The following is a 25,756-nucleotide window of genomic DNA, read 5'->3' on the forward strand; positions in this document are numbered from 1 at the left end:
CACCTTTTTATTTTTGTTTTAATGCTGTAGCTGTGTGTAATAGGATGTGGGACCTGAGATTTTAAAGCAGTTTTACCTGATTATCCGTCTGCTTTTGGACTCGAAAATGCTACCCATTCAGCAGAGAAAATAACTTAAAGCTGCTATAATTCAATTTTTCCCTTATTTAAAAAAAAATATATAAGTGTGTTATTTTCTAAGGGAAATATTTTCCTGGTGATTAACTCTAGCATGAAGGAGCCCAGAATTTCAGGTGAGGTTTGCAGCTAAAGAGCAAACTGGCATGACAGTGAATCTGAGAGAGATTTATGTATGTTTTCTATAAAGCAGCAGGAGAAAGACATGCGTTCTGTTTAATGTGCTTTCTATGTGCCTTATACTGGATTAAACCCATAAGAAAATAAATACTTATCAAAAGTAAAATATTCCAGGCCACTGAAATGCATGCTTGCAAATAGATCTCAGCAGATAAAGAAATGTTTCCCTATCTAAGAGAAGTGCTGTTTCAGTCTATGAAGGCAGTTTTATTTACAAATTGAGGGTCTAAAGGATGTGACTGCAGCTCTGTAACATTGTCCCACATCCTGGCTAACTGCCTGATGTTGTGTCCCCTGACTGCTGGTGACCAGACTGGGAAATGGGGATGAGAGTTGGTCTCAGAACTTCAATAAGGATCCCAGAAGAGCGAGCATGGGAAGTGCTCCTCAGCAAGGATGGAGAGCCTGAGAATAAAATAAGGAAGGGGCTCAAGTGAGACTTCAGTGGGGTATGCAGCAGGGCAGTGGGCCTCTGTAGGTAGCTGCATACGCTTCTTATTTAATGGAGAGGTTTCCTAACATCCAGGTGATGCTAGATGGGAAGCTCAGGTCTGGCTGATCCTGGCATACAATGTAGGCTGGGCTGTGAGTCTGATGTCCAGGGCCTGGGCAGCTTTTTGGTGGCACTCCTTGTCTTGGCTGTGATCAGCTGTTCAGTGTTTGTCCAGTTTTTTGACAGGGAAATGCGCACTTAAAGCAGGACAGCAGTTTTCTCTTGCACATTTGCATGCCTGGTGTTATCTTGTCACTTGTGTTTCAAAGCATCAAGTAGAGAAACATATGCTTTGAAATAGAGCTTCTGCAGAGCATTTAGATCAACGAGGGCTGTTTGTCCATGTGCTTGTCTGCCATGGAAGAATATGAAGCTATCAATTCAGTGCCTTAATAAACCCTATTTTACTCTGGAATGCAGCTGTGTTGCATTTAGCAACTGGGAGTAATCGGAGACTGAGACCACAAAGGTGTGTTGTGAGGCAGGTCCTACTGTTCTTGGAAACTAGAGGACTACATCTTGAATGCAGCAGATGCTATGTTTGGGGGATGAAGGGCATATGTTATCTCATGACTGAGATATGGCCAGAAAATGGAGGTGGAACTGCTAAGACAGGAGGGAGAAAGGGACCTCTGACAGGAAGATGTGGCCCTCTGGGGTGATATAACCATGAGAAGCTGTGGGCTACACTGAGGTCCTAGAGCATGTCCTGAGAAAGGCAACAAAGCTGTGAAGGTCTTATGAGGAGAGGCTAGGGGAACTGGGATTGTTCAGTCTCATGAAGAGGAGGCTCAGGGGAGATTTTACCACTCTCTACAACTGCCTGAAAGGAGGTTGTAGTGAGATGGAGGTTGATCTCTTTTTCCCAGGGTACAGCAGCAGGATGAGAGGTAACGGCCTTAAATTGTGCCAGGGGACACTTAAATTGGCTATTAGGAAAACAACTTCTCAGAATGAGTGGTGATGCGTTGGCACAGGCTGCCCAAGGAGGAGGTGCAGTCACTGTCCCTGGGGGTGTTCAAGAATCATGGAGATGTGGCACTGAGGGATGTGGTTAGTAGGCATGGTGGGAATGGGTTGGGGTTGGACACCCATGGTCTAGTCCAACCTTTTGGTTTGCCTGGGCTGTGCTGTGTAAAGAGGACTTGCTTGGGCTGCATAAATATAAGCTGCTCCAAAAGTAATGCCTCATATTTGTTTCCGTAGAAATTAGAACAGGCACGAAGAGCACTGTGTGATAGAACAAATTCTCACCTACAAAAAAAAAAAAACAAAACTTTTTTTAATCCCCCCAACACCATTAGCTTTGTATCTTTGCCAGTGATGAACCAGAACTTGCAGATCTTTACAAGCGTAGCATGCACTAGCAGAGGTGACCTACTGTTACCACTGCTGAAACATGCCACCCACCACCTCTCCGTGCTCACATCAACTGTTTGGTCTCCATAAGCATTCAGCAAACATCAGTGAATGTCAGTGGGTGCCACTTTTTCCTCCATATGGAGGAGTTCAATTCCAACCCTTTGCTTTGTAGGCGCTTCCATGTTAGACACCATTTTGTCAGAGTGCCCCTCTGCTGCCATCTGTCACAGAATCACAGCATGGCCAGGGTTGGAAGGGACCTCAAGGCTCATGAATCTCCATCCCCCTGCCACAGGCAGGGCCACCAACCTCCCCATTTAATACCAGACCAGCAACACAGCAACAAAATGGAAGTAAATATTGGCAGGAGGTTTCAACATCTACTGCCATACCACACTGTGGGACAACATCATAAAATGGGAGGCATTACATTTGGGAATCTGTGATTCCTTTCGTGGGGGAACAAAGCATTGGGATCAGCACTGCACCAACGCCAGGTGGAGCGGAGGTGGCCGCGCAGTGAGCTGCGCATGGTGAGCGTTTGCACTTAGACGCAAACAGCGAAGTAACGCTTTGCTTTTGGTTTGAAGTAATTAGAAGTGATTAGCATTACTCAGCTGGCTTTAGTTAAGTCGTTGTTAAGAATGAGCAATGGTAATCATAAGATTCTATGTCATTCCTCTTTTTTTTTTTTCCAGCAGTGGAAAGAAATGGTTAAAGTATTCTGATAGTCAGCAAGGTGGCAAGGGGAAAAAAATAAAAATAAAAAAATGCTTGTATGATTGAGTCCAAGGCATTTAAATTCTCCAGACTATTAAATTGCAGTGAGACTTCAGAGCTTAACTGCACGGAATCCCTTTGATAGTCCCTGATGAAAGCAGACGTCAGCTCACTGTTGAGTGTGTTGCTTCGTGTGCACGGATTGAGATTTCAAAGCTTATAGTCTGGGCTGGAATTAACCATCCATACCCAATGTTTGTGGAAGGTTGTTTTTTGTTTGTTTTTTTTTTTTTTTTTTTTTTTGCTTTGTTTTCTTATAAACTTTGATCAGTTCTGAAACTGATGTCTTGGCTTCCCACCTTTTCTCTGTCTTAGGTTATCACTGTTTTTATATGAAGAGTAAACGTGTTGTTCATAAGGGCACATAAGGGTGAACGCTCAGGCTTTCATTGGCACTTTCTCCTGGAAGAAGCCTCTGCATGTGCATGAAAGCATCTAATGTGTGCTATAAAAATATATTTTAACTGATGGTTGTTACAGCAACGCCCCTTCATACTTGGTAAATCTGGTCAAGGTCTTGATGTGTGTAAGGAAGCTTAACTTGATGCCTTTCTCATATGAAAAGACTCCCAACGCTTGCTGGTTACTTACACTGACCTCCTCTGAGACACCCACCCTCATAGGTATCAGACTCTTCAAGGCTCATGAAGGGTTCCGACTGTTCAAAAAATTAAAATGGAACTCTTTCAGCGCTGTAAGAGGTTTCACTGATGTATGTAGAGAGGGAAAGTACATTTCAAGGGCTGTTAATGCAGAGACCATTAAATAAACTGCAAGTAAATTCTACAAATAATCTGTTAGTGCTAATGTTGGTATTTTTTTTTCCTTTGGTTAATTTTGTTCAATAATTCATACAGTATCCACTATCTGAATAAATATGTCTTTAGAATGAGATTATATTTCTTAGCATGTAAACACTAAGGCAATGTTATCTCATGCAGTGGGAAAGGGAAGGAATATTGTTTGCTATGTTGCAGTTACTGGATATTTGAAGTATGATAACCTCAGAAGCCCAAATAATTATCTTGGTAAGGTGAATCAGTTAGAGAAACTGGAGCATTTTTTTGAGGAATCCAGTGCAAAATGTGGTCCTTTTTCCTGTCTGAAAACCTTGAAATCAAAATGCATTGTTGTTCTTTCTAGCTAGATTTTTATTCTTGCTGTAGTATGTGTTCAGAATGCTAATTTCTTCTCAGAGGGGCAAGAGACAAAGTGTACAATGTTTCTCTGGCTTTTCTTTGCATCTTTACCTCTAAGACAGCATTGGTACAGTGGCATGTGTGATTTGGGGGTATGTATGTTTGTGTGGTGGTTTTAATTTGTTTGTTCTTTATTTTCGTGGTGGTGTTTTGGGGGGAAGACGAGTAGCAGTGGTGTTCCAAAGAAAAGGGTCTCAAGATCTCAGCCTTAATTCCTAAGAGTTATTTACTGTCAGGCAGAATCTTGGATTTCCTGTTGTTGTCTGCATGGATAAATTGCAGTCTGATCTTCTTAGATTTTTTCAGAGATTCTAAAACTGTCACCTATTTCTGTGACATTAACTTGAAGCTTGACCTGTCTTTGTGACAGTCACAGAGAGTAGCTTTCACAATATTACAAGCTAGAATTAAGGAAAAAAACATCTGGAGAGGAAAGGAAAAGCGGTGGTGAAGAAGCATTCCATTTGTTCCAATGGGGTGGATACTGTATTTGTGTGTTACTCATAGGAAGCCCTAGTGATGTTGCAGGTGAGGGCATTCTTGTGCATAAGATGTTCTGGACCTGGAAGGCTCAGTTACTGCCCTAAAAGATGTTTTTATTATTATTATTATTATTATTATTAAATTATAATTTCTTTTCCTCTTGTCATTCCCATATGCTTAAGCAGTCCCCATTGAAGACATTTGAGTTTAATACGGTTTTCTAATTGCTCCTTTCTTCTTCTTATGGTACTCGCATGTGTGAAAGCTTTTACTTTTCTATAGGAGTGGGGGTTCTCTGCATTTGTGGCTCACATGAAGTACTTCCTCTGCTGGAGTCAGTGATTTGTCAGGAACTAACCAGGGCACTCTGCTTGCTGCCTGGCGTGTGCTCATGCAGGCAAGAGTGAGGAAAACCAAGGAAAAACCATCTGATAGTGGAAAGCAAAAAGCCTTTTAGAATCTGAATTCCCATGCCTGGGGATAATTGTTTTTAGCAAGGATTTGGAGCTTTGTCCTTTGAATGCCATGTGCTAATGGTTTTACATAAAAATAATCACCACTGCAAATGAGAAGATGATGGCTTGCTTTCTCAGCTTCTGGAACTTGAAACTTGGGGATGGCTGAACGGCTGGAACTGCAGGGCTTGTGCCAGATTGGTCACTACCTCAGGCAGGTTCTTACCTTCCCCCACCCTCAGAACTGCATCTCTGATCCAGCATCCACCTTTAGCCTCCACATGTCACATTTGTCACAGCCTGATGCTCAGCATCCCCTCTATTGTGCATTATGAACATCTTCTTCAGAATAGAAGGCAATTGTAAGGGTGCCCAAAATTTCCCTTCCTCTTTAATGGCCTGAGCTCTGAAGCATTCAGTGGATCAGAAATCAGATGGTAATAGCCAGAGGATAGTGGCTCTATGTCCAGGTAGAGGCCAGTCACAGACATGGTGTCCCCAAGGATCTGTCTTGGGATTCGTGCTCTTCAACATCTTGATCAGTGACCTAGATTATGGGATGAACTGCACCCTCAGCAAGTTTGCAGATGATACCAAGCTGAGTGGTACAGATTAACCCAGAGAGGTTTGGGTGCCCCATCCCTGGAGGTGTTCAAGGTCAGGTTGTGTGGGGCCCTGGGCAGCCTGATCTGATTGCTGATTTAGTGGTTGGCAGCTCTGCCTGCAGCAGGGGGTTGGAGGTAAATGGTTTTCAAGATCCCTTCCATTTTATGATTTGTGGGTGCAGTCTGCCCCACGATCTTTTTGGCAAGAGGATAGTTTGAATCTTCATCTGCCGTTTGTAACCTAACTGCTATGATTTTTAGGTTGTTAGTATTTGTTGTATGCAGCTATGAAATGTGGTAGTTGGGTGCAGTTGTGTGTTAGCAAGCCACGTGCATCTCGCTCAGTCTTGTTTGAATGTGTCAGTTTGTTTGATGTTGGGTAGCTTGGTTTGCATGTGTGAAACAGCTGAGTTTTAGATCTGCGATATTTTTAATTGTTTGGCTTTTACACGTAAATTGGTTCAGTGTCAGCCAAATACTATCTTCATTAGGAAACAAAACATGCAGCCTGGCACCTAATGTTTCCATTAGCTTGTTTAAATAGTCTGGGTTTGGAGCTGGGCCAGATCCTTTATTCAGAGTGCGTTTTTAATTGGGTTATTGGTACACAATAATTGATGTATCACCGATCCATTAGTAAAATATAGACGTTTGAAAGTGTTATGACACATTCTGGCAGAGTTCATTTGAAATGTTTAGTTCTGTATGGTGGCAAAACCCTTTCTTCCTTTCACGCTAAATAATCAAAGCCAAATGGTTTCATGGTATATTTGATATAAATCTGTCTCTTAAAAAATATATATATGTATGTATCTCTTTTGCTTGTTTGAGATGCATCTTTCAGTTCTTTATCTATAAAGGAAGCAGTAGCTTTCCTGTCAACATTGAGAATGGATATCTTTATTTTTGAAGTAGGAATCTGAAATAAGGACTCTTTTCTGTTAGAAGGATAAGAAATTCTTCTGAATGCATTTTCTCTGAGAATTGACCGGTTGTATCCACTTCTTCAGGTTTTATCTTTTCATCATTTGAAAAGAGAAGTTGCTAAAAGATAAATCTGCTCTTAATCTGAGAAAAGATCTCTTGTTATCCCCTAACAACTGAGTTGTGCTAAGAATTACTTGAACAGGTTCAAAGGATTTTTGAACGTGTGCCTTTGTTATGCCATCTGGATTGTTCTTTGTGACTTTCTAAAGGACAGCAGGTTGGGGAAGATCGTTTTTTTTATTATTATTATTATTTTTTTTTTTCTCTCTAAGAAGCCTCTGTGGTTAGTGCAAAATTCTCATGTTCTGCTGTCCACCACCACCAACCTGTATACTCTTGTTACATAAATCCAGCTGTAATTTGGGAGGAGGGGACTAGAAAAGAGCAAGGCCTGTCTGTCCCCCAAGCAGCCGCAGGCAGGGCTGTGGGATTGCTGCCCTGAGTCCTGTGTGGGTGCCTGTTGTGGAGGTTGGGCTTGTGGCTGTGGGGTGGAACAAATGGTTGTGATTTAAGTGGTGTATGGATGGGGTTTATCATTTGTGGGTGTTGACGCGTTGGGCAAGCAACTGTGTGAAGGTGGTAGCCCGGTCAGAAGTTCCTGTTATCAAAGCCTGATAACTCCTGTGTTGGAAGGCAGGTCAGCATGCAGGAATGGCAAACTGAAGGGACAGAGGAGGATTACAGGTTGTCCCCAGAGCAGTGCTTAAACCCCGAGCTAAAGAACTGGAAGTTTGGGTTGCACAACTTTGATGCAAAAAGGCAGCAGAGAAAATGTGATTCTATATGACTTCAGTGACTGTGATGCAGGAACATGCTGGTTTAGTGCTGTATGGAGGTCCCCATGAGGAGCAGGCAAGGCAATGGCCCTTTTGTGTCCCTTGGATTTCCAGCTGGATCAGAACCTCCCTTCACTTTGTGCTGCTGAGCCAGGAGTGGCTGAGGGCACTGAGGCAGAGCCAAGGGCAGGCTGCACTGGTGTCCCGTGCTGGTCATCCTGCAGCAGGAGTTTTTGTTGGATGTTGTTGGAAGTTTGAGCAGCTGGAAAACATGCTTGATGTCCTTAAGCTGCTTGGATTTGAAGTTTCTCTTCCCCTCCCTGCCTTTTCTATCTTTCAGACTCTTGTGCTGGCATAGACTAAGTGTATAGATCCTGCTAACATTTTCTTTGTTAACCGGTTTAGGGTAAAACCTTTCTTACTGTTTTATAAGCAAGATATTTCTATTTGTTTAAAAAAAAAAAAAAAGTGGTGCACCAGCATTTCTGATTGAAGACAAATAATTTCTAGTAAAATGTAATGCTCAGTTCTAGAATATCAGGAATTGCCCTTTTGCCTCTCTTGCTTAGTCACCAAATTCTTCTAGTTGAGATGCAGCTAACATTGCCCACCCTGCTGTAAACGTTATTGAGGAGGGGGAGCTTGGAACTATCTCCCACTCCAAATGAAAACCAAAGTGCCCTCTCCATAGTTTAATTCCTGTAACTGCTCTTTGCTGGGCAGGATAAGGAGCCAGAACCCTGTCTGCCACTTAGTCTGACTCAGACTTGAATTCAGCTGGGAGCAGTTTACAGCTGCTGCCTTCTCCTTATCCTCATGCAGCTCTCCGAAAGCTAAAGCCATCTATCTAGGTGCCAAGCAGCCAAGAATGCTAACTTTTTGGTCACATCTTGAAGAAAGAAGCCCTTTCCCTTTTGGAGGCACAGGTCAGTCTCTTTTGTGATCACAATAAATGTTATTGGCATCACAAATAGGATGGGGGCATTTTCCCACAGCTGCTGCAGGTGAACAGCTCTATCTCGCTCTAACCAAAATCTGCTACTGCTGACCCTGTGTTGCCTTTTGGCTGGTAGCAGCAAACCTGGCTGCCCTGGGAACCTGTGTGGGAGTGTGTGCAGGAACCATGAATCAGAGCTGGTCTGATGCCTGAGATACCTCCAGAGCCAGTGGGAACAACTGCAGCTGTGTCACTTAACAATGCTCATTTCCCCCAAGCAAGGGGGTACTTAATGACACGTGCCGTATTTGGCATTGCTGTTCTGATATTTGGCCTTTTATGAAATGCCAATCTTCCCATTTGTTTGGTTGAGTCCATCACTAAATGTTTATGAAGGACTTAGTGCAGTGGAATGGCTTTTGGCTTGAGATGTGCTAGCCACTCTTTGCTCTGTCCTACCACCTTATTTAGCCACTCCTAAAATGCCCTATTGCTAGGTCACGCTGACATTCATGGATCTGAGCTGATTTATGAAGAAGTTTTGGGGCTTAAATCGCACCATGGGACACCATGGCTTATCTAAACAAGTGTTAAATCTATGAAATGTGAAATCTGTAGATAAAAGCAGGCTATAAATAGAATGGTTAAAATGAAGGGAAGAAAAATGATTTTTATGAAGTTTCTGATAAGGACCTGGGTAAGATTAAGTTAGTTTTAGTGTATCCAAACTTCAGTCTTCTGCAAAGGCCGTCTTTTGAAATGGAGTTCATCCTGTGAAGCTGAAGTATGCAGAAAGCTCCTTTGGACAATAGAAAGGATACTGTTGTGAGATTTTTATTTTTTTATTTTATTTTTTTTTTAGAATATAATCTGACTCTTCTTCTTTGCAGAAATAAATGAAATAGTGAATTATTTACAGTATATCTGCTGTATAATTAGCCAAATTTTTGATCAGAGTTTCTCTATAACTGGGGAAGTCAGTTCTGATACACACCTGCCAGAATTTGGCCAAGTTTACTTCTCCAGTGTGAGTGGCCTAAAAATTGTTTCCTTCCATCTGTTTAACTTGCACATATCTCATCACTGTTGAAGTAACCAAGATTGCTGCTTTTTTTCCTTGTTGGAAAAATGCAGTGAGAGTAAGCAGAGAAGACTAGTTAATCAGTAGCTGAAGAGGTGCTGCAAGGAAATGAAGAGTGCTGTAGAAGTAACAAAGGTGACCCTCCAGGTTAATGCATAGACACCAAGGAGGGAATGGTTGACAGATCTTTATTTTTAGTCATGATGCTGAATAGATTTCTGTGTTGGCTGTGAAGTTTTGGCTTCTAGGGGACTCAGAGCCACAGCCATCGTAATTCCACAGGATGGAAACTGTAAGAAAACAGCCATCTGCAGCATGGAGATAGCAGATAGAGTATCATGAGTTATCATGGCTCTTAAATGTTAAAAAGCCAATTTCTCTGTAAAAGAAACAAAAATGCCCCCAGAGGATTGTACAAACAGAGGTTTCAGCTCTTACCTCAACAAGATGAAAGAATGAAAATGTACCTGAGGTGGGTTTTGTTGACACATGGTGTGGCTCTGCTTCATCTTTCATGTGTAGCGGTGCTGTTACTTCTAGTTAATGCTCAGAGTCTGTGATGTGTGCACACATACAGACTCCGTGGTGGCACAGGAAGCCTGAAATTGTTGTGTGCTCACCTGTGCTGCCTGGCTGAAGAGCTGCCCTGATCCCTCGGGGGGGAAACAGTCTCTGGAAGGTCTGGTTTGCTTTGCTTAAGGTCTCAACTTATGCTACTCCCAGGCAGCAGGCTGAGCTGTGCTTGTTGCTATCTGTAGGTTAAGCAAGCCATCGTTTTCCCTTCTTCAGGCAGCTTTTCTAAGCAAGCTGCCTTTCCTGGATTTCTTTAAGAGCTGCTGTTGATTCCCTTGCAGTTGGCATCTGGTGCTCTGTTCACCCCAAGCCACCCACTGCTCCCCAGAGGAAATGTTTGGTTTTGAAGAAACACTTCTGCAGCATTGAGTGAAATGAGTGGGTGAAAACCATCAGTGACATGTGAGAGAACAGGTGCTGTGCTGGTGCAAGGTGGAAGCTCACTTCTGACACTTGATCCTTGGAAGCTGGGAAACTACTTGTGTTACGTGATGGTTTCTGTGAAGCCTATGTCATTGAAAAGTGGGGAAACCCTCTGCTGCAGCACCTGTAACAGCTTGCTCTTTCTGATTTCTCTTGAGAAGCTTGCTTGCTTAGACAGATAACAGTATCTAACATTCTGCTTGTGTTCCTGGATACTAGTATTCTTATTCTAACACAGCACAAGTAATCCAGGATTGAAAAACAAGCAAAAAACCATCACAGGCTAATGCCCAAGAATGCATGCATTCAGCAATAAGCAGGACCACAGGAATGCTTTAGAAGCATAACAGCGAAAGACAGGATGCTGTTATTTATCTATTTGTTTTTTCCTGGAGAAAAATTTACAAAGCCTATGCCTTTATCAATCATTTATTTCTTCTGGAATAAAACAAGTTCCCAATGATCTTGCATCTATCTATGAAAGTCCCTGTGCACGCTCTCCAGCCAGGATTTACAGTCCCCAGTAGATTCCCAGCACCAGCGTACTGTTCCTTAAATGTATCTTTAAGGGCTCATTTCCTTAGTTATATTCTCATTTTATTTAATTACACTTCCTGAGGAGATGTCATTCTATTTTATGTTTAAGGCTGCTGTATGCATGTGAAACAAGTGGTAGATGGAACTGGTAAAAATCTATTGTGTGAAGCTTTTTCTGACTGAGATGAAGCTTTGACTGTATCACCATCTTATCTGGAAAACCCACTTTTCCAACAGTGTTTTATTTGTTTTGGTTTGAATTATTTGAAGCTGTCAGGAAAAAAAAAAAAAAAAAAAAAAAAAAAACAGTAGGAGACAAGAAAATTCTTATTTTTTGTTGGAAGTAATGCCTTCATTTATTTTAGGCTAGATTGTCTACAAAATTTCCTGAGGTTTCTTTTAAGACAAAGATCTCAGATCTTTGAGGAGCATTACATCTAGTTCCCTAGGGTGTGGGATTCTATCTGAATGGGAGTTCAGTGTCAGAGGGGGGTAAGGGAAAGCAGAAGGTGTTCTTGGTATTCCTGAAATGCCTAATTTTTCTTCTTGCGACTGTTCTTTCTATTTCTGTAAGGCTGTAGCTTAGCCCTCCTTGTGTTAATTACAAGTGTCTCTGCTTCCCTGGTTTCTGAAGTGCATCTCAGCAGGGATACAAGGCCAGGGTTGGTGAAGTAAACCTGTTATGCTTTTATCATTGTAGCCAGGTCTAGAAATTGTGCAGTGATAGTCTACAAATCATCGCTGATGTTACATGCAAAAGCGGCTGAAAATCAGAAGTAAAAAAGATGAAGCTGATTGAGTAGCTCTAACAGTTGATATTAAAGAGTAAAATATAAAAGAAATGACTAACATCAGCCCAATACTTGCTCTGCAGCCTCCCCAGCAGCACCTGCTCTTGATTAATCTCAGTCCTAACCGGTATTGATCAACAAAATTACTTTCCAATGTCATTGCTCTGGACAGAGCTTTGTGCCAGAGACAAGCAGCATCCACTTTACAGGCGGAAGAATGCCTGTAGTAGCTGGTGAGTGCTACTCCTCCAGCATATCAAGCTGTGATGGGCATGGGGTGTGCCAGAAGCCCCGAGGGAACATTGGGATCTCCGTGAATGCTGTCTGGAGCAATGCAATCCTGTTGATCTCCGGACTGCGTGGAGTAACCCAAGCTTTTTCTGATTTTAAAGGGATGGGTTTGACTTGCTTCTGCAAATGAGGCCTCTGTCTACTGGTTGCTTTAATGTAAGATTTTGAGAGCTTTTACTGTATGTAACCATTTGATCTTTCAATTCATAATGAAAAACTTTCTTCATACCTCATCTTTTTGCTAGCTTAGTCAAAATCTATCTTTAAAATAAATGGTACCTGCTTGAAGCTTGTCTTGGAGCAAGCTGAGCGAGTTTAATCAGTACTGGAAGACTTCACCACAACCCTTTTCTCTTAGGCATGTGAAAGCACATGTACACACCAATGGCTGGTCAGAATTACAAAGTAATAGGAAATTTTATTCCAAGAAATAGTAGTTCAGTCTTTTATTGAGAGCCAACAATGGTATAAAAAGAAATAAATTAGTTGAAATACGTTCTGTCCTTAGAAACTTGTTTCCCTTTTGAAAGCCTGGTCATTGTAGATACGCAGGCTTTGGAGGTTTTCTAAAATCATTTAAAAAGAGGATAGGCCTCTGCAAGACTTATATTCAGCATTGCCTGGTAGAAATAGAGAGGACTGTGCTCTTTTAAAGTCTGGCAGCAGCCAGCTGGGAGAGGCTGCTTCTCGTGATGGACGAAGATATCACAGTGAGGTTGATTCCAACAGAGGACATCTTTTTGTCTGTTAGAAGAGGTACAATGTGTTGAGAAAACTAGGTTCATTTTTTTTTTAATCTCCTTAAGGTTTTCAGTAATGAGTTCAAAATGTGACTACTTGCTTAGAGAAATGCTGAAGTAAGGAGAAATATCTCAGGGATCAGCTTTGATCCATTTGTTTTTATTTCTCTTTACAGTAAATATTGCTCGCTGCTTAGCTGAAGCTCTCAAAAACTCTGGCTCGAGTACTTTGTATTTGCCTGTACTGTAGGTTAGTGTCTGAAATAGCAAATAGAGTTATTAAGGCTTCCCCAGTATCCCCAAATTGCCTTACTTTCCCATCTGTATGTCTGATCTAGATGGGCTGGTGCTAGCAGGCTTGAGTGGATTTTACAAGCACACCTCCACGTAGCTGTAAGCTGATTTTCTGTTACATGTAATCAATTCATTTCTCTGGTGCATAGAAATAATAGCTTGCAACTGGTTTCCATTTTCTAATGATCTCTGTGCATTGAAAGAGTCATCAGCTTTGTTCCATGTAATTGCATTCTTTAAATGTGGCTATTTGTGGTAGATTATAGCTTGCAAGTACAAACGCATTTGAGTAGCCAACAGGCAAAGCTCATTGGTTCTCCTTTTAGCTTTATCTAAGCAGCTTCCTTGCTTTTAGTGCCATGACAGCTGGCTTATATCCATGAGAAGAGATGAAAGCAGTGCAGAGTTGTGCTGTGATTCTATGGGAGTATTCAGTTGTCTTGATCTCATTCTTCTATTTCTTGGGTTATGTATTAATATAACTACGGCGGCTTCAGCTTCCGCTGATGTGAATTACTTCTGAGGAAACTGCAGAATTAACGTTGTAGAAATAGCGAAGAACTCAATGCAAAATACCCCCAAAATCCTTTCATTATGCACTGTGTATTTAAAACATTACATTTAAAATAGACATTTAAAAAAAGTATTGGCATTACAACAGAGACTTGAGGAAGATCTTTGCTGGTTCTCACTCTAGACTGTATCATTCTGAAAGTCAATGCTGATCTTATTGTCAGCACATCAGCTGACTTACAAACCCAAGGAGAATAAGTGGCAATTTTTAACCTTTAGTTCTTATGTAGCAATATGGGCTACAGATAACTCTTTTTTCCAATTTATTAGAAGACTTCAGTGGTAATTTAGTTTTCATGCTAGCTTAATCTTCAGCTCAGTGGCTGCCAATTACAACAGAAACACAGTGGTGCTGCTTTAGCAATTACGGTCTCAAGGTCAAACAGAAATGGAAGTGACCACTCCTGTCTCAGTCTTGGGCACCTTGATAAACACAGGATTCTCAGTCACTTATCTTGCTTCACTGAAAAAAAAAAGAGCCAAACCTTTCAACCTTTCCCAAAATATGAATGACTGTTCATCTCTCTTTGCTCTTCCCAAACACTTGCTTCACCTGTATTTTCATTTTGAATTCCTTTTAATGTGCTCATAACTCTTTGTGGTGTCAGAAAACATGTTAATGAATGCCTTTTCTGACAGAAAATGAGAATATTTTACTGAGCTCGCCATGAACCTCTCCCCTAAAAGCAACAGGCTGTCTTTATTTTACCTTTGAATATGACTTGATGCTCACGCACATACACGGATTCTGTATATTTTAAATGTGAACTGTTGTTTATGTAAATGAAAGAGGAGAAGTTTTCTTTTTTCCATGACAAGGGAGCTCCTTTTTAAAAATACATCTGAGTGTTGAGTGGGGGGATTGTTCCTATGCGGTGCTGTGTTAACTAGCAGCTCTGCATCCCAAGCTGTTAATGGTGCTAGAGAGATGGGAGCTATGAACACATTCCCCCGCTGCGTCCCGGTGCAGACAGTCCATTGATACGCCTCATTTGAAGCCACATCTTGCATAGAGGGAAGTGGAATTAGGCATCTATCACTTCTCGCAGGAAAAGAAATAATGAGGATATGTACAATGGAGTGTCACAGGAAAGTCCTCTGTTCTGAGAGGCAGAGGGGATTGCAAATGAAGTACCCGCTGGTTTATTTTCATGTGCCAGTGGTGCTGACTCCCCGGAACTGGTCCTGCTCCCCTCCCCCACGTTGTCCCTGAACATTAATGGTGGCATGCAGCTGGTGACTTGTTTTCACTGCAGATGGGAGGCTCTCTGTGCAGAACTCATAGCTCTGAAGAATGAGTTGCCTGAGGGCCCAGAACATGGCCTACCACTGTGATTCTGAAGGAGAAACTTGAGGGCTGTATGCAACAACAAGTGAGAAACTCACAGTATTGCTCCTCCCTTTTTGTCTGCCTCTTGTTACTTGTAGGAAGCAGCACAGCAGGCCCGTCTGCCAGGCACCAGTGCTGCTGGGGTTGTGTGAGAGGCAGCAGGGAGCCTGGTATAAAGTATTTGGTGGTTTTATTTTTTTTTTTTTGAGCAGGTACTGCACAAAAATCTTTGAGAGACATTTCAAGGCTGTAGGTGTGTTGTGTTTGAAGGACAGCAGATGGGCAGGAGATGAGGGAATGCAAGTACTGTTTCTCTTGGGCATCTCTCCTTTTACTGAGGCCAGTCAGAAGTAATGCTTGGATATCAGTTTCTGTGGGATCGACCACATGGCTCTCTCTTGTGCTGAAGGTCAGCTCCAGAAGCTTCCAGAAAGCTCACAAACACTGCACCAGCCACAAGTTTTGAACGCGGTGCTATGGCAGGAGTGCTGTCTGACCACATGTCCCTTGTGGGTTGTTACTCTGCAATAATCTTACGGTACAGAACTGTGCTCATGGCCTGGTGATTTACAAAACTCATGGTTGGTTTAAATAAATAAGTGATGTTCTTCTGGAAAAACCAAGTGCATGTTTTTCCAGCATCTGGGAAAATTTGTGGCAAACAGAGAGGGAATTTGGTGATGTATCCATGGTGAATGACACCATTGGGCTATCAACTTGTCACTATTCTCCTTTGGTAAGTTGCTGAAGGAATTTAAGTTAAACTGGCTGTGAAAATCCTAAGTGGATAGGGAGATGGTTTAAAAAATACAACCACAACTGAACAAAAATCCTCAGTGCTCAAAAAGAAATAAATCTCATGCAAATTTTCCTGGCAATGTGCAAGCATAAAGCACTTATGTTGTCCTTAGTGCTGGAAAGGAAGATCAGGGAGCTTTCTAGTCAACATCAAGCATTGTTATTTCTTTACAAATTGCTAAATGCTGACCGTAAATGCCACATAATGTTTCCAATTATTCATGTCTCGAGGCAGTGGAAGTGGTCTTGGATAGTTAAAGGAAGGATACAGCATCATAGCAAGGTAACTCAGTGCTACTGCCTGCCTTTCCTAGCAGAAGCATGAAGTAGGTAGCAGCCCCTGACAGACAGGAGCGTATCAAGATAGATTACTAAGCATTTACAAGATAGATCAAGCAGAACAAGAACTTCATTTGAGAAATGTTGCACTAATGCTTCGCTAGACAGATCTCACAACTGTGGAATACTAATAAATGAGGCATTATTGGTTAAATAAAGGGTGAGTGGAGGTGTTTGTGTCAATACCTACATATTACAGGAAAGTACTTACACTAGAAGAGGAATTTTTTTCTAACATATTTCTCCAGATTGGCAATGCAACATACTTAAGTGACCCGTGTTCTGAAAGTTTCTTATTGACTATAGTCATTTGCTGCAGAGATGCACAGTCATAGAATCATAGAATGGCTTAGGGTAGAAGGGACCTTAAAAATCATCCAGTTCCAACTCTGGTGCTGTGCCACTAGATGAGGCTGCCCAGGGCCCCATCCTGCCTGGCCTGAACACCTTCAGGGATGGTGCATTCACAGCCTCTGTGGGCAACCCGTGCCACTGCCTCAATTCCCACTGAATAAAGAATTTCTTCATAATATATAACCTAAATTCACCCCTCTTTTCATTTATATCCATCCCTCTTATCCTATTGCTTAGACTGCATAAAAGGTGGGTCCCCCTCCTATTTATAAGGTCCCTTTAAGTTCTGGAAGGCTGTAGTGAAGTTCCCCTGAAGCCTTCTTTCCTCTAGGTTCAGCAAGCCCAGTTCCCTCAACATTTCTTCATGATAGAGGTGCTCCAGTCCTCTAAGCGTCTTTGTGGCCTTCCTCTGGACCCACTCCAAAATCTCTGTAGTTTTCTTGGGCTAGGGGCCCTGGGCTTGGACACAGTATTCCAGATGGGTCCTTACAGGGACAGAGTAGTGGAGGACAGTCATCTCCATCTCCCAGCAGGCCACATCTCTTCTGATGCAGCCCATGGTACCGCTGGCCTTCTGGGTTGCAAGTGCACACTATTGGCTTGTGTCCGGCTTTTCATCCAGGCTCCTCAAGTCTTTTTCTGTAGGGCTGCTCTCAAGAGGTTTTTCTTGTAGTCTGTACATGTATCTGGGACTGCCCTGACCTGAATGCGACACTTCGCATTTGGATTTGTTGAACCTCGCTGAGTTTGCGTGGACCCATGTTTTGAACCAGTCAATCTCCTCTGGATGATGTCCTTCCCTTCTGTTATGTCAACTGCACCATTCAGCTTGGTGCTATCAGCAAACTTGCTGAGAGTATTCTCAATCCCACTGTCACTGATAAATATGTTGAAGAGTCCCAACATGGACACCTGCTGCCTCCACCTGGATTTAGATCTGATGATCATTAACTTTCTGGCTATGACCATTCTGCTCGTCATCTACTGGATATTCCACCCTTAAAACCTATTCTCCAATTCAGAGATATGGCATCTTGTCAAAGGCTTTTTGTAAGTCCAGGTGGATAACATCAGTTACTCTTCCTTTGTCCATCAGTGCCATCACTGTCATAGAAGACTATATCAGTCAGATGTGATCTGTCCTTGCTGAAGCTGTACTGGCTGTCTCAGATCACCTCCTCATCTTGCACGTGCTTTAACATCTCTTCCAGCAGGATCTGCTCTATAATCTTCCTAGGCACAGACATGAGACTCACTGGCCTGCAGTTCCCCAGGTCTTCCTTTTTCCCTTTCTTAAAAATGGAAGTGATGTTTCCCAGTCATCAGGAACTTTGCCTGACAGCTGTGACTTTTCCAACTACATCATCCAGTTCCTTCAGGACCATGAGATGCATGTCCTATGGCCTCTTTCCCTCCTCCAAACCCTGCCTAGAGGTTCAGGGATCTGAGAGACATGGGGGACCTGACTGGTTGTGAAGACCATGGCAAAGAACTCATTGAGTAACTCAGCTTTCTCCATATCTGTTGAAGTCAATTCTCCCTTCTTGTATGTCAGAAGGAAGTCTTCTGGATTGTGTACCGCTTGCCATGTTGTTTTCCCAGCAGATATCTGGGGGATTGAAGTCCCCCATTAGGGTGAGAGCCTGGAAGTGTGACACATTGCAGCTGAAGCAAAAGGCCTCATCAAAAGGCTCCTCTTGATCAGGTGGCCTGTAGTAGACCCTGACCTCCAGATGTCCTTTATTGGTCTGGTCCCTATTCTTAACCCATAGGCTCTCAACATGTTCTTGACTATTTCTCAGAGGGAGCTACTTGCAGTCTATTCACTTGTTAACATAGGACAGACCCCTACTTTGCCTGTCCCTTCTAAAAAGCTTGTAGCCCTAGAATACTGTATTAAATGCTTAACTGGGTTGTGTGTTTAAAAAAAAATAAAAATAAAAAATCATTTTAGTTTGGAAGTAATTGCTAGTGCTGACTCTAGCTTCTGGGGTTCCTCTGTGATGCTGTTACTCCACAGTGGCATGAGGCTCTCCTAGCTGCAGCATCAACTTGCATCTCTCCAGTGTTTTGAAGGATGGACAGACATTAAACCACTTAGGTTCGAGGCTTCCCTTGGAAAAAATGTGTGTGCTGAAAACAGGTTGTCAGCTGCATTGCTTAGCTGGCCTGGTGATGGCTGACCTTGTTATGCCATTCACAGGTATCTGCTGTTTTTACTGTTTTCCATTTGCTGAGGAGGGAGGGGAAAGGAGCAGATACATAAAAATCTCTTTACTGGCATTTTACAGTGGATACATTTGCTCACCGAGTGCACGTGATTTATACGTGCCATGCAGTTATGATGTGCTGCTCTCCCACAGTGAGGGATTGTCTGTAGCTTTGGCAGCAGTGAAGAAGACTGCAGCTAATCCTGGTAATCCTCTGGCTTGTTTATGCTGTACATATTTATCTGTTGTAAATGTATGTTTGATAGGCTGGGAGTTCAACAAAAGTGAGTTTCTCTAACTTCATAATGCAGCAGTGGTTGCCAAATTAGTTCTCAGGAGGAGAGGTCTCTGCAACCCTAAATACTGCGGGGAGTGCTGCGTGCACAGCCCTACTGGCATTTAAATAAGCCTCTGTGCAAAACCCGTTCTTTACTGAATGCAGGAGAGATAATTTGCAGTTATCTGTTAGCCATAAAGCTACAGCAATGCTGTGCATCTTGGAACAGTGTTACATACAGCTTCAGCTGAGCCTTTATCCCAGGCTGACAGCAAATGCTATATTATCTGCGTTGGTTCGGGCCACCTTTATACCTATTACAGTGATTTACAACAAACTTGTGCTTCTCAGAACGGAGAAGGGTTTTATCGAGGACTTTGGAAGTTCCTGTTAGCCATAGCACGGGTGTTATTGCTGCAAGTCCCATTATCATCAGATGAATTACTAATAAGTCGCTCACTGCGCTGCAACGTGCGCCCACAGCTGCAAATTGAACAGAGCTGGCTGACGGCATCGCAGAGCCTCTGTGGAAGGCAGATAAATGGCAGAAGTTTAGAGCAGGCTTTGGCTGGGGAACTGAATTCCACTGAATCAAAAGCGATACGCGGAGTTTTCAACACTTGTTTGTTTGACTTCACTAGGGTAACAACTAGACAAGTGGATGCTTAGAGACCTGAAAGGTGTCTCTAGAATTAGCGCAGGGATTTACAGCCTCCCAGGGATGTTACATTGCTTACAGGTGCCTCTTCACCAAACAGAGCAGAGGTTTAAGCTGTGTTTCCACTCAGCTGCATGTCCTGACTGTTTCTCTTGGGGGTAAGCATTGGTCTTCAGCTAGAAATACTGTCCGAGAAACACTTTTTTCTCCAACTTAGATTTTTTCACAGGAAGCTTCTGCTTCAATAAATCCTCACTTTGAAAAGGGAAAGAACAGCACCTTCCCCTTCCCCCCCTCCCCCCTTTTTTTTTTTAATGGAAGGTTTCTGACCTGCTGTATTTTAGAGGATATGCTACTGTGATAGCTTGGATATCACAGAAGTAAAGCTCCTGTGAGTACTTCTCAACAGAGATCCTAAATCCTTTAGAGCCAGAAAGCCGTATCAAAGCTCAATTCAAGTGAATCTGAGGCTTTTGCTACTGAGTAACATGGTGTTTCCAAGGCACCTTGCTGTACATAAGGAAGCTGCGGGTAAGCTGTGATGGCTGAATTAAAGGCTGGTTCCAAAGCCTGGGGACTTCAGTGGGTCCCCACTTAGCCCTTATGTTGTGCTTTTCTTTTGGTAGTAGTCAGCACGAGGGTCAAAAATCACTTCTGTTCTGCCTCAGGGAGCTGCTTTGGATATTGTTCGTGCACAGTTGAGGGCTTCCACTCTTGCAGCATGCGTCTGCCTCTCATAATGTGTGTAGGATGGCCAAAACCAAGGTGCTGTCTTTTACATAAAGAAAACATGGGAAGGGTTCTGCTGGGTGGTTGGGAAATGGAGCTTCTGTACATAAACTATTCAGTGAGATCCTTCTGTTACTTGCAGTGCTATGGAGGAGAAGTGTTTTTGGGTGACAATTAACATAAAGATGGATAAACAAGTTGGCTAAAACAGCATCAGCAGAGGTGATCATCAGGCCCTGAGGAGCGTGGTGGTAGCAGTGTAGTTCACTCGTACATCAGTGTCCAGTGTTAAGGGATGAAGTGCACTTCAGTATGTTGATGCAGATAGGTGAGGAGAGCCTGAAACCTCTGAGGGGCTGGTGCTGCTCAGCACCTGCTAAGATTGCTTCTAGTTTCTCTGCAGGATCAGCACCTCTCAGCTGGCTGCTTTATTTACTTTAAAAAAATAAAACAGAAGCCTTGACTCACTGCAATCCCTGTTTTCTCCCGGAAGGTATACTAAAGTTACAATCTGCACGCACACTGGTAAAGAAAATGCCAACGTAAAATCAACAGAAAGATATACGGTTGTTTCCTTATGGTTCTCTCATTTAACTTTGGTAGTTTTCAGTAATGACAAAAAGGTGCTTTGTGGCTGGGACAGGAGTGTTTCTGTTCTATCAGAGGGGAAGAAAGAAAACCCTCGTGCACTGGTGGCTGGCTCAGGTGAGGAAATAGTCAGCACCACACTGATCTGCCACTGGAGCAGAAATGTCAGAAAGGATAGTGAAAATTCACTGATGGTAGCAATTATATTGATAACCTACCGTTCCTGGAAGCAGAGAAATCAATCTTGCACTGACAGGACTCTGACAAATTTCTTTGAAAATCAGAGAGAAATCAATATTCATTGTGTGATAGAAATAGCTGTGAGGACTCTCTTCATTTTCATGGATTTTCCCTTTCTTTTCTCTCTTTTTTTTTTTTTTTTTTTCCCTCCAGTCAAGGTGGTTGAAAATGCTGTAAATGAGAAAACCGAGAAGCATTAAAAATAAGTGTCATTAGTCATGTAGAGTGGCTGCCTGACTAACCTGGCTTTCTTTATACTTTGCTATACATGGTTTTCTAATGGCTTTGGCATTTGGGAAGAGTACTCTGAGTGCCCTGTCCTGTGCAGAGGAATGTAGGGGGGGGTTATGTTTTTTGTACTGAGGTTTACATTTGCGGTTTGTATTTTTCTGTTTTATATTTCGTGTGTGAGCTCTGGATCAGACCATTAGAAGCAATTTACCTTTTGTCCTGGCATTATTTTGCCACAGGAGTTGATTGCTCTGTTAAAGGGACGTACTCCTACAGCTTTACCCCCCTGACTGATCCTTTGCTTGCAGCTATTGCCAGAAAGTGGCTTCATTTGGAAATCCACAAGTTTTGGTGCCCTACAAGCTGTTTTACCTTCTTTTCAGAGAAGTTACAAAGAACTTCTACCACCTCACAGTCATCTCAAATTCTGGTTTCCAGTCCTTCGGTGTGTCACCAACCATACACTTTGCACTGCATTTCATTTTGGTTTTCATGCGGTAGTGGATTTTATTTTAGTTGCAACACATATGGAAAGGGAGCAGTTGGACCTCAAGAGAGCTTTCCGTTTTGAAATATAAGCGAGTTTATGATTGGGAAGCTGAAATGGAAACAGTGTTTTGAATGCACTAAATTTTTTCTTTGGATTTTCAGTTTGTTCTTTTGAGCCATTTCTTTTTTAACCTACTTTAGAGTGGGGAGAGCTGTAGAAATGTTCTGACACCTGTGAGCTGAAACGGGTTATGTGAAATTACAATGACGGAAATAAGGGAATAAAGTTAACTGTCCCATCTGCATTCAGTTGCTTTCTCATTATTCACTACACTGAGAAGAAAGCAAAGTATTTGGCAAAAAAGAGTAAGTTAAAAAGACGCCATCAGAATCCTACCAGATTATAAAGGACTGCAAAAGACACAAAGACGATGATTAAAAGTTCATGAGCTGAAACCAAATTGCACAACTTTGAGAACTTGCACCTTTCAGCAGAATGTGCCAGAAAACTGGAGGTTTGGGGATATGTTAGGTCCAGGAGCATTAACTCTGACTAGCAGTCGCTAAATGAAATGTTGAATGAAATCACTGCTCCTCAGCACCATCTCTTAGGAAGCGTAGATGAGGCCAACTGTCTGGGCAGAGTGCTGGCTGTGTATTGCCTGTTGACACGATGGAGATGCACAGCGTGAATCAGAACTGCTGGAGAGCCAAACCTGCAAAGTTTTGGACATATTTATTCCTGCCAGGAACAAGAGCCAGGCCAGAGTCCCATACCATGCAAAGCACTACATGGCTGCAGAGAGCAGTGAGTGCTAGAGAGCAAGAGGAAAGTTTGCATTACTGTAACGAGGAAATAATGTAAGCGTATGTCATCATAAAGATCTACAAAGGTGTCTGCAGAACACACCCACGGGCCTTGTGCTGTCTGCTCCTTCCCTCGTGCTGTGTTGGATGATGATGATATTTAAAGAACAGCGAGGGGCACAGGATGTGCTCTTGTGTGGTTTCCTGAGGCAGCAGGACCAGGGATGCAGGGTAGGTAAGAGAACCCTGACACTCGCTGCCTGCTGCTGCTCGTTCACTGCTTTGCAGCTGCCCTAATTCCTTCTTCCTCATTAAGAATTTCTGCCATTAGAAAGACAATCCCAAGGAGGGGAAGTAATAGTGTACTGCTGTGAATGTAGTTCAAAGAAATGTGGATAGCAGAATAACTTCTTTGTTCTACAATAAGTGGATTTGAGGAACATGCTCTTACCATAATTAGAATATTGCAACAGTCTTTGCAAATCTTAATTAGCAACACCAGATTAGCAACTCAAAGAAAACTGTAATGCCAGTAGCTAACAAGCTTCTTCTGAGGCAAAGGAAGCTAATCCCAAATTACTCGCAATTGATTCGCACACAGTGGACATGGATGTGACTTCTTAAAAAATAATAATAATAATAATAAATGAAGAACTGCTTTCACATTTATTTCAGTGTAAATATATTGGTCGGGATTGCTCCTTGGGTTTGTAGGCTGGCCAAGCTCTGAAAGGCTTTGAACAGAACTTAGAAACTTAGTGGTAAAAAGAATTCCATAATGCAAAAGGATTTTTGAAATGAGATGTTTTTTTCTCAATGTTGGATTAGCACAAGCAGCCCGTGTTGAAGAATTTCATGAGTCCAATCTGCCTGTTAGTCATGTAAATCAAGTTCATGTGAAGTTTCTCACATATAGCATCAGCACAGCTTAGGGGCTGACCTGCTAGAGAGGAACTTTGTGGAGAAGGACCTGGTGTACAACAGGTAGACCACAAGCCAGCAGCGTGCCCTTGAGGCCAAGAAGCCCAGTGGTATGCTAGGGTACATTAAAAAGAGCATGGCTTGCAGGTTGAGGGAGGCAACTCTAAGCCCTTTAATCTGCCCTGCTGAGGCCACATTTACACTACTGTATCTGGTTCTGGGCTCAACAGTTCAAAAAAGACAGAGATCTCCTAGAAAGAGTCCAGCAATGGGCAACAAAGATGATAAAGGGCCTAGAGCGTCTCCCATACAAGGAAAGGCTGAGAGACCTTGGTCTGTTCAGCCTGGGAAAAAGAAGGCAGAGGAGATCTGATCAATGTTTATAAATATCTAAAGGGAGGTGGGGAAGCAAATGGACGAGGCCAGGCACTTGGTAGCATATAGCGATAGGGCACAAGGAGTAATGGCCTAGAACTTGAACATAGGAAGTTCCATGCTAACACGCAGAAGATCTTCTTTGCTGTAAACATGATGGAGTGCTGGAACAGGCCAGTTGGATTGTGGAGTCTCCTTCTGTGGAGATATTAAAGACCTGTCTGGATGCCTACTCTAGCAGGGGGTTGGACATCTCTTGAGGTCTCTTCTAGCCCCCACAAGTCTGTGATTCTGTGATGTCATTTAAAACAAAGACGACATTCTACTTCATCAAAAAGAACCATGTTTAGCAATGTTGTAATATCCCGCTCATTCAGTTTTGGTATTTTTCAAAGAGAAATTGCTGTAAATGACTTTCCACGAGTAGCTGAGCTTTAACAAAGCATTGTTTTTGTGGTGGAGAAATATCTGTTTATATTATTCCTACATAATTTTCATGGAGAGCGATGCTTTGTAGGAATTGATACACTGTGCTTTGGCATCCTGGTGCATTTTTAATGTTTCAGCAAAGCAAAACGTGTGCTGAACCAGTCATGCCTAGAATATTCGGTGTCGCGTGAATGTTTCTGTTGTGTGTAACCATAACTTCTCTGTTTTGCTTGTTGTAGACATTTCAGCATGCTTTGGCATTGTTTCCATCTTGCTGAGTGAATGCCAAAACATAGCTCTCTGTAACTGTAAATTCAGTGCATTTTTTCTTTAGTTTGTTTGTCAGCCTTCCAAGGCAGGCCAGCATTGCTTACCAGACAGCAGGCAGCGACTGTTTGTAGGGCTGGGAGCAGAACAGCAGCAGTTTAATTGCTGGAAAAGACATCACCAGCTGGCCTCTAAACTTAAGAACTACTGTCTGGATAAATGAGATGCAAGCACTTATTGTATGTTAGTATTAAACTCTTTGAAACTACTACTTTATCTAAAAATAACTTATTCTGCTTCCATTAAAGTCCTTCGTTTTCCTTTTTCCTAAATACAGACAGTAAAGTTCAGATACCCATACTCATCAAGTTGTTAAATGAGTTTGTACATTAAAGATGTTGAGTGTCATTTTCAAAGACAGAAGTTGCATTGCACTGTTTAGGCTTATTATGCTCCAAGGCAAGGGTGGCCTTCCTGGGCTTCAAAAGCAAAGGTAAGCAACTGAAACAGAATGGGGGGAGAAGTGGACACCCACAACTTTTTAAACTTTACATTTGGCTTTTCTGTCTCAATCCTGTGCAAAGGCACTTTTAAAAGTCACTGAATACGGAGATGTTGTTCTAGTGCAAGGTCTGGGATAAGACATGTTCTGAGTGTGTTCCCTGTCACCGATTTTGCTGTTGGGTTACCAGTGTTGATCGAATTCAGTCAACTTTCCATTTCCATGCAAAATTTTTTTTGTTTTGTTTTGCAATGGTGGTGTTGTGCCATTGCTGAGGCATGTTTTAGCACTTGATAGACAGCATTAGAACTCAGGTAAACCAGCAAGGGAAAATCCAGTCTGCTGTCTAATCCAGAGAGCTGCAGGGACAAATCTGAGTCACAGACTTCACTCAGGCTGAAACTTCTCCAAACTCTCACTTTAGGTCTCAGCCTCTTCTTAAATATGGAGCCCTCTTCAAATTTTGCCAGAACATTCCCGGGTAGCATTTGCAGCCAAGGTGTGAAAGCCACTGC

General features: G+C 42.5%; 1 protein-coding gene across 2 annotated transcripts in view; it reads left to right on the top strand.

The window, feature by feature from the left end:
- The window catches only part of LOC149917000 (uncharacterized), a 96,727-nt gene that overhangs the window by 5,017 nt on the left and 65,954 nt on the right, over positions 1 to 25,756 (top strand). The window contains exon 1 of one of the 2 annotated variants that reach the window (XR_016468663.1): positions 22,850 to 22,978. The exons of the other annotated variant lie outside the window; for it this stretch is intronic. The gene's annotated coding sequence lies outside the window, so the exon portion shown is untranslated. Of the gene's footprint in view, positions 1 to 22,849; positions 22,979 to 25,756 lie in introns of those variants that run through there. 2 annotated transcript variants of the gene reach the window in all.

The sequence above is a fragment of the Phasianus colchicus genome, chromosome 8, assembly GCF_987193195.1.
Source record: "Phasianus colchicus chromosome 8, bPhaCol1.hap1.1, whole genome shotgun sequence".
Lineage (NCBI taxonomy): Eukaryota > Metazoa > Chordata > Aves > Galliformes > Phasianidae > Phasianus > Phasianus colchicus.